The 20,021-nt window shown below is 41.8% G+C and overlaps 1 pseudogene; it reads right to left on the bottom strand.

The window, feature by feature from the left end:
* Positions 1 to 17,263: 17,263 nt before the first annotated feature.
* On the bottom strand, positions 17,264 to 17,382 carry LOC134896969 (5S ribosomal RNA; annotated as a pseudogene).
* Positions 17,383 to 20,021: the final 2,639 nt, after the last annotated feature.

Genomic DNA, 20,021 nt, shown 5'->3' with positions numbered 1-20,021 from the left:
GAAGGCAGATCCTGCACAGATTCCTATATTTGTTAAGGAAGTGCAATCAAACTCTAGGAAGATGTTAGAGAACCTCAGCATAGTCCATTATTCTGACCCCAGCTTCAGAAGTGTCACTCCTGTGCTAATGGAGGAGTTGGTGTCATTCTTGAAAAATCTGGAGTTTTTTGTTAAAGGGAAACTCTCAGCCTCAGCATGGTATGTAAATGATGGATGCTCTATCTCTAATGATAAACTCTGAAATGTTTCCATAGCGTTATATAACTTTATACAATTGAAATATGCCATTTTTACTCAGTTCTGATGCATAGTTAATCACCTATGAGCCTAATACATGTTTACATTCCCAATAATGCAAAAATTGCATATTATCAGTAGATTATAAACTTGTTAATATCAATCCCCACCCATCAGTATATGTATAAATAATATAAAGCCATTGCACTGCACTGTATATTATAGGTCATATCTCCATCAATAAACCAAAATCATTTGTCCATAGGCCTCTGCAAACAGAAGAGGACAGAAATGTTACACTGGATGCAGAGGGTGCAAATGATATCAATAAGGAAAATCAAGTTTGGTAATTTAAGAGGATCATTGATTTGTTAGGTTTTAGCTTTCCCATGCTATCCATTATTTCTACCTCTCCGCTCACCTCATCCCTTGTTTCTCATTATCTCTATTATAAGTATTCGTTGCTGTAAAGATATAGGCAGGGGCTAATACTGTATTTGTGTTTCAATCTTTATAGCGTTCAATGTACTTTTTATTCCTTCTGTTCCCATGCCTCTCTGGCTTGTGTCACTATTACCCCATGTGTGTGTTCATCCATTAGCCTATATATTCTGTACTATAATCTTACCCAGGTAAATACAGGTGGGCTGTGACCTGGCACCTAGTGCTGCCATGTTATGTTATTGTAGGAGGATGCCAGTCTGGTAGGAGGTTATTAAAAGGTTATCATTGCTATGCCTATTGAGTCCATCCTGTGATCCTGATATGGTCACACAGGAAATTCATTTGAGGACCAGGTAATGTCTCTTTGAAGCTTCTCCTCCACAGGGGACAATTAGGACTTAATCCAATTTCCCTGTCATTGTCCCTTCTGTTTACTGTCCTCTGTTCCATCCTGGTCTCTGACAGACATCACGGAGCCTGACCCAGCATGTGGTCAACAGGAGAAGGCCAGCTGTGGGAGGGAGTAGGGAAATACCTGAGGTGGGATACCACCAATCAGGAACCTGCGTCTCCTCCCCAGGTGAGCGCTGCATGATGGGCATTTGGAAGGTTTTAAAAGAGGTTGCGCAGGTCAGCTCCGGATGTTAGTCGCAGGACTCTGGCTAAGGGGTGATTCTCTGCGAGGGAACCTTGTGGAACGCATCACCATATGTACTTACTACTGCATGGACTAATCTGCTATCACTGCTGTGTAGGCTCAGTGATAGTTCTGCTGTATGGACTTGTTTATCTGGAACTTCTGTGTGGAATTACTGTGGACCTAAATCCTCTACTGGGACTTACTATCTGGACTGCTACCTGTATACTGTTTCTGGGCTATCTTTACCTCTGTTTCCTGTGAATTATCTATTCCTGTGTGCTGTGAGAAATAAACCATCACTTTGGTTTCATCGGCTCTGTGTCTGAGTGATTAGAAGAACCCCGTATCCTCACATTTGGCGGCAGCAGTGGGATCATTCAGACACCAAACAACGACCGCGTGAAGGCCCAGCAGAGAACAGAGGAACAGGTCATATGTAATGCAAGAGGATCTGCAGTGAGGAGGTAACAAGTGAGCAGGTGTCAGTCCTGTGCAAAATAAAATGTTTCCAAGGAAAGAAAATGAACGCCTCAAGTCTCCCAGGGCAGAGGAGCTCGTGGATGGAGGTGTCGGTGTATCGGCAGGCTGGAAAGCCGGATCTGTTATTGAGTGCTATAAAGATGCAGTACATTTGGGAGTACTGGAATGAAGCTAGGCGGATGATCCGTGGCTGGAGAGTATCCAGCATACAGGACAAGTTGTGTTACCTGGGGGATGCATTCCTGCACTGTAAAAGTGAGGCAGCCTCATGGAATCTGCTGGGGGAGCCAGAGTTTGTAGAATTCACAGAGGAAGTGAGTGCTACAGTGACCCAAATGATGCAGAGAAGTCAATATTCTGAGGCTGAAGGGCAAGTCCAGAATCAATTATCTTCTGGGTTAGAGCCAGAGGAAATATCCAAAATGGCGCCGCTGCAACCCGGGCAGATGACTGAGGGGTCCGCCTTGCAAGTGCCTGTTACCAAGGGAGCAAAGTCATTGTCAACGGGGCCCATAACCACATTGGAAGAAATGAGCATGGAGGAGCTGATAGCATAATGCCAGCTGCGAGGCATCCCTTTCCAATTCTGCACTCGCAGGGAAATCCTCCAGCTTATTCTCCAGGATCAGCGGGATCCAACAAAAGCGTTCACCGATTACCGGACGTGGATCCTTCATCTCGGCCCAGGGATGAGTGTGTGGGAACAGCTGGAGTGTCTGGAAGAGTGCTTCATTGTGGCAGAGGAAGAGGCAATGGATCAGGGGCTCCTGGATACCCCAGCATGGCTAGACCAGTGTTGCAGGGTGGATGCAGAAAGGCACAGTCTGCAACAGCTTCTCCCACACCCAAGGGAAGCAGTTGCCCGGTGTACTATGCTGGGAGAGGCTAGCGCTGAAGTGAAGACTATGCCCACAATACAGGCATCCCAGGAGGAGCTGTGCTACACCTTCCCTTTTGCTGAGGTGGAAGATGTAGACCTAGTAACCAGCTGCCAGGGAATCAATGAAGACTGTGCCCAAGAGATCACCATGGATGGGGGAGTATTGTTCCACTCCCCAACTACAAACATACCAGTCACGGATGGCCTTTTGCTCCAGGATGCCCAGCTTTTTCAGCTGGGGGAGGCTCATCGCGATGGATTGGCAACGGCAGCCCCATTCATTTCACTGAGAAAGGCTGATGAGAAAATGCCCTGTGTATCTCCTGCTACCCTAACTCCACAAGAAGATTATGAAGGATTATTCCATTTTAACGATTTGGAGAATGAGGAGCTGCGATGTGAATACTGGTACGTACCCTGTGATTCAAAAGTGACATTGGTAGCAGAGACTGTTAACATAATATCAGAGCAGGAACCAGAAAAGGATGTGTTGCACCACCGTAATACCTGTGAAATTGTTGTGGACTATAACTATGTGCCGAGGGATGTGCCTGCCTTAAGCCAGGCCCAAGCAACTAAAGATCAAGTGGAGGTTGGGAGATGCCGCTTGTTACCTTGTCTCCTTTACCAGGGTGAAGGCACAGTGCAACCCGCTCCCCTTCCATCTGCAGAGCAAGAGCAAGTTGTGGAGATAATTGTGGAAGCTTCAGTTGTTAAAACCCTGACTGGTACCCCACCAGCTACCAAGTGCACAGGACTGGTGGGGGAGGAGGTTATCCAGGAGGAGGAGTGTGCAGAAGGAGCTGCAGGTGAGATACTGGCTTTTGAGGGGGGAGCAGTGGCACAGGACCAGCCTGTGCTGGTGACTCCCCTGCAGCCACCAGCTGAACTGTTTCTGATGAAGGGTCCATCCTCAGCACTGGGCATTGAGCTCACATGCTGTACAGAAATTTGCCAGCCCCCTAGTTGGGGTTTGAGTAAGGAAGGACTGGACAGAGTTGCGGAAGTGCTGGGGGCAGAACACCAACATTGGCCTGCCTTTAGGCAGCTGTTCCTTGTGCAAGGGGGGGGAGGTGGAAAGTACTCCTTGCCCTGTTGTGCCAGAGGCACAGGTATTAGTACACCCAATAGGTGGGCCGGGTGTAAAGGTTTGCAATGTTGCGGAGTGGGGATACCCAACATCTGAATTGCTAAAGCCCCTGCTGTTGAAAATGAATGTGTCATATTGTAATATTGTCCTTGCTGGTTGTTTAACACTACTGCCTCTTACCACATGGGTCTGGTGTGACATCACCCTGTGGGACTCAGGTGGTACACACACGCATGATATTCTCTCCCCTGCACCCACCGCTCCTGGGTGGTAATGTTTCCTCAACACTTCGGAACGAGGAACAAAAAGTAGAGGAAGGAAATGTAAAGATATAGGCAGGGGCTAATACTGTATTTGTGGTGTTTCAATCTTTATAGCGTTTAATGTACTTTTTATTCCTTCTGTTCCCATGCCTCTCTGTCTTGTGTCACTATTACCCCATGTGTGTGTTCATCCATTAGCCTATATATTCTGTACTATAATCTTACCCAGGTAAATACAGGTGTGCTGTGACCTGGCACCTAGTGCTGCCATGTTATGTTATTGTAGGAGGATGCCAGTCTGGTAGAAGGTTATCATTGCTATGCCTATTGAGTCCATCCTGTGATCCTGATATGGTCACACAAGAAATACATTTGAGGACCAGGTAATGTCTCTTTGAAGCTTCTCCTCCACAGGGGACAATCGGGACTTAATCCAATTTCCCTGTTATTGTCCTCTGTTCCATCCTGGTCTCTGACAGACATCACGGAGCCTGACCCAGCATGTGGTCAGCAGGAGAAGGCCAGCTGTGGGAGGGAGTAGGGAAATACCTGAGGTGGGATACCACCAATCAGGAACCTGCATCTCCTCCCCAGGTGAGCGCTGCATGATGGGCATTTGGAAGGTTTTAAAAGAGGTTGCGCAGGTCAGCTCCAGATGTTAGTCGCAGGACTCTGGCTAAGGGGTGATTCTCTGCCAGGGAACCTTGTGGAACGCATCACCATATGTACTTACTACTGCATGGACTAATCTGCTATCACTGCTGTGTAGGCTCAGTGATAGTTCTGCTGTATGGACTTGTTTATCTGGAACTTCTGTGTGGAATTACTGTGGACCTAAATCCTCTACTGGGACTTACTATCTGGACTGCTACCTGTATACTGTTTCTGGGCTATATTTACCTCTGTTTCCTGTGAATTATCTATTCCTGTGTGCTGTGAGAAATAAACCATCACTTTGGTTTCATCGGCTCTGTTTCTGAGTGATTAGAAGAACCCCGTATCCGCACAGTTGCTTTTTAACAATTTTTGTCATTAAATGAAAATAGATCTGATTTTTGTTGGTCTCTTTACTTCTAATAATTTCACACTAAACTTCACGGTGCCCATAAGAGAGAAAATGGCAGAACCTGGGTTATATGACAAACAGTACGGATCATCCCGTCCTTGAGGGCTTCAGAAAATATATATTTGTCAGAAACATTGGAAGTACCAAACTGCATGCAGGAAGTAGTAATTTAAGTATATATAAACAATTAAATTATGTTGTATGTTCTATTTTCCATAATCAACAATGGTCAGTGACGTGTCCTTTACATGCAATAGCCTAATGCAGTGAAAGCTAACCTTGGCATTCCAGCTGTTGAACTAGACATCCCAGCATGCCCTGCTAGTTTTGCTATTTGGCCATGCTAAGACTGATGCAGGGCATGCTGGGATGTGTAGTCAACAGCTGCAGTATCAAGGTTAGCAATCACTGGCCTAATGCATAAAACCTTCATATAACATTGCTAATTTATTCTGGTTATCCAATATGCTCTATAGAGCATCACTTTTCTAGAAGAAAGCTTTAGGTTTTAGTTGCTGGTATTAGAAATAATGTAGGATACGACTGCTATTCGCGGTATCCAAGCATTCAGAAGCCCGACTGCCACCCAGTAAGTTTACGAACCAAAATCCCCCCCCCCCCTACCCTAACCCTCCCTTCTTGGTGCCCAACCCTCCCCAGTGGTGCCTAACCATAATGGTCCCTTAGTGTCTAGACCTAAAATCCCACCTTACCACATCCCACTATACTTGAGATCAGTAAGTATCCTAATGCCGGCATCCCAACCCCAGTCAGCATGTAGTCACGGCATTATGTTTGCAGTTCAGATGCCATGGTCAGTAATCTGATCACCGGCATCCCAATAACGGGCATATTAATTGTATACCATTATTAGAATGTATTTTATATCAGCTTTTGTATTTTTGCATATTTCACCTTTTTTCTCTTTAATCTTTGGTGGAAAAGGTTGCAAGGTACTTGTTCTTCATGAATAGCACAAAACTATCCTTGGCTTTTGTACTGGATATTGAGAAGACAATACGGTACTTCAACAAACTCTGAGCTACTACTTTGACAAACCAGGCAGCCTCAAACTATCTAAAGAGTTTGAAGAGGTTTGTCCATTACAATGTGACAGCCACCAACATGCTGCTAAACAATAAGGTCCTGTATGATTCTTTTGTACTATTCCTCAAAAGAACAAGACATATTCAATGGGACATAAGTAAAGGTGTCTCACAGGAGATTGTGGCAAAAAGGTAAGACTCAAGAACCAATTAAGGGGCAAACACTTTTTTATTTATGTCTTTAAATACTTTATCCTCCTGACAAGGGAAAAGGAAATACATGATTTTAAGTAACTGTGTGGGCGGGGCTAGGTAATGACGACAATTGCTTGGTTGTCCTGCACATTGTATAATTGTATTAAGACTGGTGCATGTTTAATCATTCTTGTATTATTTACAGATCTGACATGCTCACTACCAATGTCAATGTCCTAAATGGTGCCTCCCCAGGGCTTTATTCCCAATGAACATATGACTCAGCTGACTCATGGGTAAGTACATAACTCAAAAGAAGCAATGACTAATACAGTCAATAAGGGGTGGATTGCACCAGGATTTAATAGTGTCGCCACAGCATATGTGTGTCACGTCTGTGGAAGGCACAACCCAGGCCAATTAACTAAAACCCCATCCAGCCACATGCCTAGGCCATTGTACCCATTTCAGAGAGGATAGATAGATTACATACAGATGCCTAAAGTGGGACAATATGCCTATGCCCTAGTATGTGTGGACCTATTATCTGAATTGCCAGATGCATGGACAATAACGTCAGCAACCACTAAAACTACAGCTAGGAAACTTATAGCAGAAGTAATCTGTAGGTATAGTATGCCAGAAGTAATAGAATCAGATAGAGGAACACATTTCACAGGGGACATAATGCAGCATATAATGACAGATTTGGGGGTCTCACAGACATTCCATGTCCCTTATCACCCTCAAAGTTCTGGGAAAACTGAACACCTTAACGGTACCTTAAAGCTTAATATCCAGACCATAGCAGAGACAGAAAAGAATTGGGAAGAATGTCTACCCACAGCACTCTATTCGGTCAGCCACATAAGAAAACACATTTATCACCTTATGAGGTATTTGGTAGCCCGCCCAGAACAGGATGTTATTTTCCACAACAGATGCAATACAATCATGGTTTGCTTACTGAATATGATAAACCTTAAAAAGCAATTGACTAAAATACATAGGCAACTTTTATTTTCCATACCAGACCCTGAAGCAGAAACTGGTACCCACAAGCTCCAGCCAGGAGATTGGGTCTACCTAGAGACATGTGAGAAAAGCCCTAGTACCAAGATTCGCTGGACTGTTCCAGGTGCTATTGACTACACCAACTTCAGTGAAGATCGAGGGAAGAGACGCCTGGATTCACGTGTCACACTGCAAATTTCACTCAGTTAATAATATATGTCACCAAATATTATACCTCTAGGGTTCTTAAAGAAAACATTGCCCTTCTGCAAGGAAGCCTCCTATTACATACACTTACTACTTCTAGCATTGTTGTACATTCACTTTCACGTAAAATAAAGTCCACAGACTATTTTGCAAAGCTAATATCTTGCCCTTTTCTGTATACTCAGGTGGAAAATGTTGCACGTTATTTATACTTCATGGACCCAGAAAATGTTTCCTTGGATTTTGTAAATTACCTATAAAAAAACATTTATTTTTTACGAAATTGACACAGATTGGTCTCTGTAATCAAATTGTTTTTAATTATCTAAAAAATGTAAGGAGATTTGTTGTGTATAAAACAGCCACCAATCTGGGAGCAGCAAATCTCCAGCTCTTCCACGACTGCAATCACTCTCTCTCAATGCGACTACAGTTATTCAGATAAAAATAAGTAAAGGAGTATCGAAGTGGACTGTCTTCAAAAAGTAATATCAATACATTTGATTGGCACAAGGCAGTTATCTTTCTGATTGAGTTTTCAATTTACTGCTATCATGTTTATTCACTGTCACAGTGGTTTCCACTTCACACACACACACACACATACATCCAGGCCTGGTAATTGTAAAGGTGGTGGGGTTGGAATATTACTGTCCCAATTTTTCACATACACCGTTCTACCTCAGGTTCATTTGCATTCACATCATTTGAAGTTCACTCTATCAGGATTTTCACCCCCTTCTCTCTGCGTGTTGCAGCTATCTATGGCCCCCCTGGGCAACCCAAACAACAATTTCTAGAAGATTTTTCTGCCTGGCTCTCACACTTCTTATCCTCTGACATATCCACCATGATTATGGGCGATTTCAATATAGTGCTTGACAGTCCACAATCTGTTCATGCCTCCAAACTCCTATCTAACCTCCTCTCTTGGCCACACCCAATGGTCTGATTCCTCTACTCACCAGGAGGGCCACTGCCTTGATCTTGTGTTCACCAGGCTCTGCTCAGTTTCTGAATTAACACTCCTTTCCCTCTCTCTGATCACAACCTTATCACCTTTCAATCTCTTCTATTACTTTAACTTCTGTGACACTAAAACCAAGTAAGCCTCCTCTAATCCACAGAAATCCTAACAATATAAATTTTCAACTTTCCACTTCTCTGCAGCAACTGCTCTCACCAATCTCTACATTTACCACACCCGACACTGCTGTATCCCACCTGCATCAGACCCTAGAGAGTGCCCTTGGTGAAGTGGCTCCAGCTACCCATCACACTCCACGTAGGCTTAGATGCCAACCGTGGCACTCTAAATCAACAAGACACCTACAAAAACTCACGTAAAATAACACGTCAGTGGCGTAAATCTCAGAATCCAAGTGACTTTCTCACATATAGGACCATCTACCAATCCTATCGTCAGGCCCTGGACACTGCCAAACAAACATTTCCAATCTCTCATCTCTTCTCATGCCACCAACCCCAAGCGACTTTTTAATACATTTAAGTCACTTCTTTACCCTCCCTCACTAGCTACTATCTGTGCACAAGAACTTGCTTCCTACTTCAAGGAGAAGATTGATAAAATCTGAGATGAAATGGTATGCTCTAACTCAGCCAGTGACCGGCTCAATTCCCTACCTGAACCCTCTGGTACTTGCTCTTCATTTGATCCCACAAGTAAGGAAGAAGTGTCAACACGCTTTTCATCCTCCTACTCCACTACCTCTCCTCTTGATCCTATACCCTCACAAGTCAGTAAAACTTTGTCTCCTGTGCTTATCCCAACTTTAACTAAAATCTGTAATCTCTCTACTGGTATCTCTCCTTCTGTTTAAGCATGCAGTGATTACTCCCATTCTAAAAAAAACTCTGACCCAAACACTAACTACCGTCCCATTTCTCAGCTACCATGTCCCTCCAAGCTACTTGAGACTTGCCTACACTTTAACTCCCACAACTTATTGGACCTACTTCTGTCAGGCTTTTGTGCCCAACACTCCACAGAGACTGCACTTGCCAAAGTAGTAAATCATCGGGACACTGCTAGATCGTAAGGCCATTAACTCACTTCTTATTTTTCTAGATCTCTCTGCTGCTTTTGACACTGTTGACCACTCTTCTCACAAAAACACTACAATCCCTAGGTCTTCAGGACACAGCCCTTACTTGCTTCTCATCCTACCTATCTAATCGCTTTCAGTGTTCACTTCTCTGATTCTACCTCTTCTTCTCTACCTCTATCAGTTGGAGTACCACAAGGCTCAGTCTTGGGTCCTCTGCTGTTCTGAGTCTATACCTCCTCTCTTTGTAAATTAATCAGCTCCTTCAGATTTCAGTATCATTTGTACACTGATGATACTCAAATCTACCTATCCTCCCCAGATTTATTACCATCTGTATTGGTTCGTGTCACAGAATGCCTGTCTGCCATTTTATCTTGGATGTCATTTTGCCACCTCAAACTCAACATTTCCAAAAGAGAATTATTTTCCAACCAGCCAAGAGTAGCTACCAACCTGATACATCTGTAACTGTTGACAATGCGACTATCCACCCTACCCCACAAGCTCACTGCCTAGGTGTTATCCTCGACTCTGAACTTTCCTTTGTTCCACACATTCAATCTGTCTCATGTTACATGCACCTGAAAAACATATCCAAAATACGTCCTTATCTTACACAAGACACTGCAAAAACTCTAATCCATGCACTCCTCTCCCACATTGATTATTGTAAGTCTCCTTACTGGTCTTCCCAAACATTGTCTCTCACCACTACAGTCCATTTTAAATGCAGCTGTGAGGCTAATCTTCCTTGCTAGACTTTCTTCGTCTGCTGATCCGCTCTGTCAGTCCCTCCATTGGTTACCGGTATTCTACCGTGTTAAATAAAAAATACTTTTACTAGCATAAAAGACTATTAACCAAACTGCACCATCATACATCTCTTCACTCATCTCAAAATATCTCCCTAACCAACCTCTCCGCTCTGCACAAGATCTGCATCTCTCATCCACATGTATTACTTGTTCCCACTCAAAATTTCAGAACTTTATCCGGGTTTCACCCCCTCTGTGGAATGCCCTCCCACGCACAATAAGACTCTCTCCTCTAGTCTCCAAAACTTTTAAACATTCCCTGAAAACTCACCTCTTCAGACAAGCCTATCAAATTCCAAACCCCCCCCACATAACCTTCAATGCTTCCCTATCCAATTACATCCTCTCTGTATAGTCCACATAACCTCACACATTTTGTCTTCCAACATTGCTGGGTGACCCTATCATACAACCCATTAAGAACCTAGCAATCTAGTGGACCATTATGCAATAGCTAGCATCTATCCTTGAGTATCAATGCTTATTTCCCTATAGATTGTAAGCTTGCGAGCAGGACCTTCCTACCTCTGTCTGTTTTTGTCCAGTTTTGTTCTATAACTGTTCTAATTATAAAGCGCAACGGACTATGCTGCGCTATCTAAGAAACTGCTAATAATTTCATATTTTTATTATATCATCTGCAGGTACAAAACATTGATGACGGGTGTTTAGCAACCAGAGGAATGCCGTTGGATACTAGAGGTTGCAAAACCAGATTTTTGGAATAGCATTTATAAGGCTGGTGTTGGTGACCAACTAAATACCAAAGACAAAACTAATATTTTACATTACCTTGAGGCATTGCTCATCTTTAAAACACCATCAAAGACCTGGTGTGGTCACCATGTAAGTACTATTTGACCTTCATAGCTCATTAAACTGAAAATATAAAGTGATTTTTAATTATGCTATTGTATCTTCATACTCAGGTTGAGGAGTGGCATGAAAGGGATTTTCCTTCATTTACATCAGAGGGTACCTCCGATGTTTTTGTTATAGGTGTTACACAAAACCGCTACACATCAAGTGGCTGCATTTGTACTTAAAGATGAAGAAATGGTAAGTTTAACAAGAAAATCATTTTTTTTTGTGTGTGAATGCAATATGAAAAATGATATTGATTAATACTATATATTCATTTTCCCTAGTGCTTAGACACTTATTTTGTAATGGTACATCCTGTGTTGGAAAGGAAAACTTTTTTTGTATCAACAACTGGAAAGAAAATTTACAATGTGTCTAATGATATTAACCGTTTACATGAAAAGTAAGTTATGTAGAAGAATTATTGGATGGTGTAATTAATGATGCAATTTATGCAAACATTAATGTAATTATGTTTTAAATGAGTAAGCCAACAGCTATTGACAAGATACCTTCACATTGCCACACAGTATCTGCTTCACCACTTAGTACATAGCCCTGTGCAACTTGGTGCACAGTGCAGAGCACATTGAGAAGTCCAATACATGTTGCAACACACATTGCATAATCAAGAAATACCAGGCCACACTGACTGTGCCACTGTATAGTTACATTTATCTACTTTATTTACTCTGTGCCAATTTGATGCTCCTTATAAAACTGCCTGCGCACCATTATTTTAATTTATTTTTTATAAATTCTAATATGCCTTTCCATATTATGTTCTTTGTAGACCTACATTTTTGTGTGACAAGACAGATGATTCAGCGAGCCTGTGAGACTCTGTCCTTTACTGAAGATTCTGATGCTGAACAGAAAGTCTTCAACAAATACCTCTCTCACACACGCTTAACAGCAGGCAGACATTACAAGGAAAAGACATTATATAACATATGTATTGGTTCAAGACTGGTCACCAAGATTGGGGAGACTGAAACAGGAGGACCAACAGAGCACTTCAAGGTGAATTCCTTATGTTTAATTACACCAATTCATAATCCATGCCTTTGACATTCTTCTCTAGTGGTTTCTGTAGCTGTTTTGTAAGTTTACTTGCAGCTCTATTCTGTCTGAGTAATTGCTGTAGCAGCACACCTGTTGGGAAATGCTTTGTTACTTTACTCCAGCATGTGGTTTCTTGTTAAAGTCAGGAACCTGGTGGATGTGCAGCAGCACAGTTGCACTGAGTTAGTAATTAAAGGGGGCTTGTCTGTACTGAGCCTTGTCATTGGTTAATGCTCCCTTTATATTCCCAGTCTGCCTATTCCATGCTGGTCAAAAAATTGGGTTGCTGCGTGAGCCTTTGTTCCTCAGTATCAAGTCCTAGTCCTGATGGAACACTGCTTCTTAGCTATAGTTCTGCAGAATCCTTCTTTGTCCCTGCAAATCAGTCCATCGTTTATGTGAGTGCATTGTGTGGTTCTTGTGAGAAACTATCAGTTCCATTCCACTACAGTCTCTCTCTAAGGCTTCTCTCACTGTGTACATAGTCTCAGCCCTATCCGTCTGTCCTAGTCTATCTTCAACACTGCTTTGTGTTGGTACTGCGGTTGCCAAGAGTAACATCCACTGGCCTGAAGCATTCAGCGTTTGTATGTCTGTTCTGCTTTCCCTCTCTGTATTCAATTGTAGCAACTACTGTGGGTTCGGAGCATTGCTTGTTATTTATATATCCGTTGATGTCTTTTCCAGTCCTGATCCCACTGTGTTATACTCCTATTACCAGTACCTGCCAGTCCAGCTTTGTCTAGTCCTTTGTCTAGTGTGTGCCGTCTGTCCAGGTCTGTGCCAGGTGGGTGTCTACTCCAGCATATTTCCTTGCACTTGCCCAGCCTCCAATTGTTTCCTTGTCCACATTAAGACCTGGGGGGCATCCGAGTACTAGGTGGACTTAATCCACCTGGGAAAGGCGGCTGCTAAAGGTGAAGCTTTTAGTATGTAGGAGACTTGAGGATTGCTGGGCGTGCGCAACACTCCATCCAGATATATTCCCCGGATCATTTCTATCAACACTCAATCCTGATACATTCCCCAGATCATAACACATTCATTAAACATCTCTGTTCTCTTTCCAATCAGGCAAGTACCTCACTAATCTGTACATGTACAGAGGGAAGACTTTCAGAAACTGCTTCAAAAGTTCCCTATACAAGTCACTGCATGTATACCACCAAAAAAGACCATGCAAACTCATTTCACTTTTACATTGGCATTGCTGTAGAAGACAATGGCAAAAACTTCTATTTGAGAAAAGAGCAAAAGCATGTGATCAGTAAGTATAGCAACTATAAGACATTATCAGATTTATAAGTGATCAGCTTCAACATTGATTTCACAACCATCCCCATTCTTATCAGACATTCACTTAATTCATATTTTACATAATCTTTTTGGCATTATTTAAATGAAATATATTCTTAACTTTCTGTCTTTCTATTTGGACAAATACATACATATACACCCTCTATATGAACTGGTACAACGTAATGTATTTTTTTCTTCAAAAGGATACTTTGCAGCTCGTAGACCAACAGTTGCCAAGTTAAAAAAGTACATAGAAGAACAATGGATTTATCAGGCAACTGAGGTCAGACTACTGGTAGAGGCATGGGAGCCTAGAACAATCAGGAAATGGAAAATCTGAAAGCCTCTAAGAGACAATATACTAGTGATGAGCGGATTCGGTTTTACTCGGTTCTCAAAACCGAATCTTATTGGCTCACTGATGTCACGTGTTTTGGATAGCCAATAAGATTCGGTTTTGAGAACCGAGTAAAACCGAGTAAAACCGAATCCGCTCATCACTACAATATACGCCTGCAAAACTGGAAAGGACTCAAATGTTCTATCGATAAAACAAGTGGGATGAGGAAAGTGAAAACCCAGAGAGCTTTTTTGAAAGGGGAAGTTGTCTGCGACTTCCATGGGATAAGCATAACAGCAGCACAGGGCAGAAAAGTGCAAACAGCTCAAGAGGGCTCCGATGATTATTTTACACAGACTCTGGGGACGATTCATGGTGCATCAAACATGTACATGTCACACACAGACATTATTAAAGTATATTCAGAAAAGAAGCACCAATTATAACGTAATACCAACATGCGTAAAAAAAAATTGGCATTCTTCTGGCTGCGGAAGACATTCCAGCCAAACAAGAGATTCCGGCACAAATAGGTGAAAAATTGCGCTTCAATCAATAGTGCAGCTCTAATCACTAGGGTGGTTAAAGTCACCTCAAATAATTGTAAACAAAGTCTAAGGGTAGTGATTCAGTGCACCATCGGGGTAAATGATCCAAATATCATGTCTGGGCTTTAACCATACATGGTCACTTATCCAAATTTCCAGAAAGTGTCTCTTCGGGATCGACAGATGTTAGTTAATCCAAACCTCGTACTTCTAATCTTCCTTCCTGGTGGGGTGTGACTCAACTTGTATATGTACAATCCCCACTCGCCCCAAAATGAAAGGAAATTTGTATATAGTGAAGTACGTTTTTAATATATTTTTTTTTTAAACATGCAATTCCGTTTTACAGCATCAATATCCACCACTAATAGTACAGCATTCATACCAGATATTATGGGGTGTCAATCATGCCCACCCTAAAACAGCATGAATGATTCGCTACCCTCCCGGGTTATATAAGGTACCGGATCACTGCTAGGCTGGATACTCTTGCACTTCCACAAAAAAGCTGCCCGATAGTCTGGTCACCCTGGCGTTGGTATGGTGAGCGCCAGGATACTGACAGCTGGCATATCAGATGCCTCCTGTGAGGTTGATGTGACTGGAAAATCGACCACATTCAGACTGTTGGCACCTGTTTTGTTAGTCTCATTGTTAAACTATTATTCAAAAGGTATAACTAGTAAGTCATATACTTCCCACCTTGCACACTCTCTGGTTCATTTTACAGCACCTACAAAATAAAGGCCGAGACCTTACAGAACAAGTTGCAGTCTGGTCTTGGCATTGTTTTAAAAGCTTTCTAAGATGCTTGCTGACTGTTCTTCTGCTGGATTATTTCCTCATCTTTTCATTTCAAAATATAAAACTTGAAGAAGAAGTAATACTGTATTTATTTCTCTGCACCCATCTCCAATGCCTATTACTGTACCCGTCTATGCTTGTACCCATCTCCAATGCCTATTACTGTACCCGTCTATGCTTGTACCCATCTCCAATGCCTATTCTGTCACTATTCCATGTTTGCCTTTATTGTCACTAGACAATATAATATTGCTTGCTGTGATGCATTCTCATATTTTGCAGGACCCACAGAACCCCACTTGTTAGTAAATTGTCAGAAACTGGACACTAATCTGTCTGTACATCTCCAACGGGTATGCCAGAAGAAGGCAGATCCTGCACAGATTCCGACATTGGTTGAGGAAGCGCGATCAAACTCTAGGAAGATGTTAGAGAAGCTCAGTATAGTCCATTATGCTGACCCCAGCTTCAGAAATGTCACTCCTGTGCTAATGGAGGAGTTGGTGTCTTTCTTTGAAAAAAAATCTAGAGTTTTTTTGTTAAAGGGAAACACTCAGCCACAGCATGGTATGTAAATGATGCATGCTCTATATCTAATGATTAACGCTGAAATGTTTCCATAGCTTTATATCTAATATATAAAAATGAAAATCTGTCATTCTGTCCTTCTGTCTTTTTATACAAATCCAGTTTACAAGCAAAGATCGTGAAATTTCACATACAAGAGTATTAAAACATGGGGAAGGCAACAAACAATTTGAAATCCCTAGCACCTCTAGGGTGGCAGACAGCAGCACAGAGTATATCAGGAGACAGCATAACTCCAGAATTGCTGGAGCGTTGTACTCAAAAATTGGTACAAATATGCCTTACAATCTGGCATCAAACACTGTGGGAGGAAGATACCCCTACCACCCTTAGAGGTGAGGCAGCAGCACTGAGTATATCAGCAGACAGCAAAACTCTGGAATGGCTGCAGCAATTTACAACAAACTTGATACACATATGATTTACACTCTGGAAACAAACACTATGGGGGTCAGACACCCAGAGCACCCCTAGGGGTGGGACAGCAGCACAGACTATATCAGGACATGCATGATGTGTATGTGATGACAGGGCTGCATGTGACAGGGCCAGTGACATGTGAGAAGGGGAATGGAGGTAGCACAAATCCACACACAGTTATATAGTGGAAGTAGCATGGTCCCCTAGCAGCACAGAGTATATCAGGAGATACATAATGTGCTGCGCTATATAAGAAACTGTGAAGTGTTTTGGGGAGGAGGATCTATCTAGGTACTTTTATCTAAAATATAAAAGCAAACAATTTTGCTTCTACCCTTCTGTCTTTTTATACAAATCACAATAGGTAATTGGATTAAGGATGCCGCACAGGACTAGGTGATGTTGAATGAAAAAATAATTTGTATGTTTTTCCAAGAAAACCGACCAACCGGAAAAACTTCCGTAATTTATCACCATCTACCGTTGAACAAAAAAAGTTCTTTTGTAGGTAGAAAAAAAGGGTGATTATCGATGGTGCTCCCATGGGTCTATTACATAGGTAATAAAGAGAGGAGAGAAAGAAAAAGTGACCCTTGTTGGGAGCACTCACTCTTGGAAACAATTGTGATTGGGATTATGCATAATGAGGTAGATATTAAAACGTAACCTTTAATTATTTTTAAATAAAATAAAAGTACACACAAAATTGTTGTTTAAAAATATGATTAAACAAAGTGAAACATTGGTTTGGAATTAAGACTGAATATATAGGTGAAAACATATATATAAGGCAAAGAGACGGCGTTAGATTGCGGCAAAACCAAAAATTGCCCGCCAGGTATTGATTTTTAAGGGTTAGTGCAATAGCCAGAGTATTGCCATCAATAAAAACCTACAACACCAGGTATTCCTTAGTGGTCAACCACCTAAGTACTGACCAGGCCCAACACAGTATTGCTTCCAAGATCGGACGAGATTGGGCATGTACGGTGTGGTATGGTAGTAGATTTAGGTTTGATAAGGCAAAAACCTGCAGCTGATATGCAGCTGTTAAGTATACCAAAAACCTGGTTGCTAGAATGGGCAAATGATCTCTTAGAAAAGAGACATATGTTTGACCATCATTGCACCAAATTGTATTCCAAATGTGTAGGTATACGAAGGTTTAAATCATATGGTCAGCCGGTTTGCCAAATGGAGCCGTCTGTATGTTGCTATTTTTGTGCTGTGCAACATCATTCAAATAAGTTTTTTTAGGGAAAAATTGGACCCTTGTTATACTGATGACATGCCAACAAGATTAATAAACATTGAATATCGAATATGTTTCAAATAATGTAATGTAAAAAAAGCTGAAACTAGATGAATCCACCATCCTCCCCCTCCACCTTCACAGAAAGTATAGGGCTGGAAATGGAAATGCACTAGAAAACATATTCGTAAGCTTGAACAGACAGATTAGCAGAAGTGGATAGGTAGATAAGGAATATGTTTCCAGAGACGCAATCTCTGTTATCCACACTAAGGCTAACTAATTCATTAAAGCCTGAAATGCCACATGCTGTCTTAATAACAATCTTGTTGAGCTGTTATACTCTCAGTAAGGAAATAAATGGTCATGTATACACTGTATGTCCACAATAAATCAATCAGAATTGTGACATGCCAAATATCATTTGTGCTAAAAATAGCAAGTGTGTATACCTTAATTCTATGCCTGTATTTGAGACCTGTATAGAGAAACAGTGCTAATTATACAGGGATAAGGGAGTGACGACACCTGTACTGTAGATACTACAGCTATAGAGAATAACATTGTTACTAAATATAATGTGTCAACCACAAAGTGACACGAAATGTGTCAAAAAAAGTGTGTCAAAAAATTGAAACTGTATGTTGATAGCACTTAGAAAGTAGAAAAGCGTTTTATATACAATGAATAATGCCTTAAATAGGTGGCATAAGTTTGCAGAAAAAAGAGAGACCAATGCACATGCTGTTCAATTACATATGTGCGTGACTAGAGAGCGGGAGACGAAAAAATGTGCAGGATATAACAAATTATACTTATAGCCGCCTGGCGTCTGTGTCCTGCTTGCTGAATGCCGCTGACAGCTCGGTTAGACGAGCTGTGTATCTCTGCGGCTCACCTGGTCTCCCCTCCTGCCGGTCTGCTGGTCACGTGAGCGCGCTCACCGTGACCACGTCCACCTCCCCCAACGTACGTTTCACAGTAAGCTTGTTCACGGGTAGTGTTATTTTATACAAATCCACAGTTTACAAGCGAAGATCGAGAAATTTTACATATGAACGTATTATGTATACGATGTAATCTTTAAATTAATTATTGTAAACAAACATTCTTCAAATCCCGGGCAACGCTGGGTACTCCAGCTAGTAACTTTATACAATTGAAATATGCTATTTTTACTCAGTTCTGATGCATTGTTAATCACCTATGAGCCTAATACATGTTTACATTCCCAATAATGCAAAAATGGCATATCTGTAGATTATATATCTTCTAAATGTCAATCCTCCCCTCCCCACCCAACAGAATATGTATAAATAATATGAAGCCATTGCACTGCACTGTATATTATATGTTCATTCAAGTTAGGAGGATTATTTGCCGTCATGTTCTAGCTTTTCCCATACTATCCATTCTTTCTACCTTTCGGCTCAATTCATCACTTGTTTCTCATTACCAGTAATCTTTGCTTGTTAACAAATTTTTGTCATTAAATGAAAATAGATATGATTTTTGTCGGTCTTTTTACTTCTAGTAATTCCACACCAAACTTCACGGTGCACTTAAACAGGCATGTCCAAATTGCGGCCCTCCAGCTGTTGTGAAACTACATATCCCAGCATGCCCTGAAACAGTTTTGCTGTAAGAGAATGCTAAAGCTTTGTCAGGGCATGCTGGGATGTGTAGTTTCTCAACAGCTGGAAAGCCGCAGTTTGGACATGCCTGCCTTAAAGAATATGGCGGAAGCTGGGTTATATGACAAACACGGTTAAGATCATCCCGTCCTTCAGAAAACATTTATCAGAAACATTGGAAGTAACAAACTGCATGCAGGAGGTAATAATTTAGGTATTTATAAACCATTAAATTCTGTTCTATTTTCCATAATCAACAATGGTCAGTGACGTGTCCTTTATATGCAACAGCCTAATTGCAGTGATGGCTAACCTTGGCACTCCAGCTGTTGAACTACACATCCCAGCATGCCCCACTAGTTTTGCTATTTGGCCATGCTAAAACTGATGCAGAGCATGCTGGGATGTGTAGTTCAAAAGCTGGAGTGCCAAGGTTAGCTATCACTGGCCTAATGCATCAAACCTTCATATAGCATTGCTAATTTATTCTTGTTATCCATTATGATCTATAGAGCATCACTTTTCTATAAGAAAGCTTTAGGTTTTAGTTGCTGGTATTAGAAATTATGTATGATACGCCGGCTATTGGCGGTATCCAAGCCATCAGAACCCTGACTGCAACCTAGTAAATTTACTAACCAAACTCTCCCCTACCCTAACCCTCTCTCATGGTGCCCAAGTCTCCCAAATAGTGACGAAACCTAACCCTCCACCCTTGGTACCTAACCCTATCCCACCCTCCCTGTTGCCTAACTCTAACC

The sequence above is a fragment of the Pseudophryne corroboree genome, chromosome 3 (genome assembly GCF_028390025.1).
Source record: "Pseudophryne corroboree isolate aPseCor3 chromosome 3, aPseCor3.hap2, whole genome shotgun sequence".
In the NCBI taxonomy this organism is placed as follows: domain Eukaryota; kingdom Metazoa; phylum Chordata; class Amphibia; order Anura; family Myobatrachidae; genus Pseudophryne; species Pseudophryne corroboree.
Note: the sequence above shows the minus strand (reverse complement) of the source record. Positions and strands in the feature narration are given on the sequence as shown.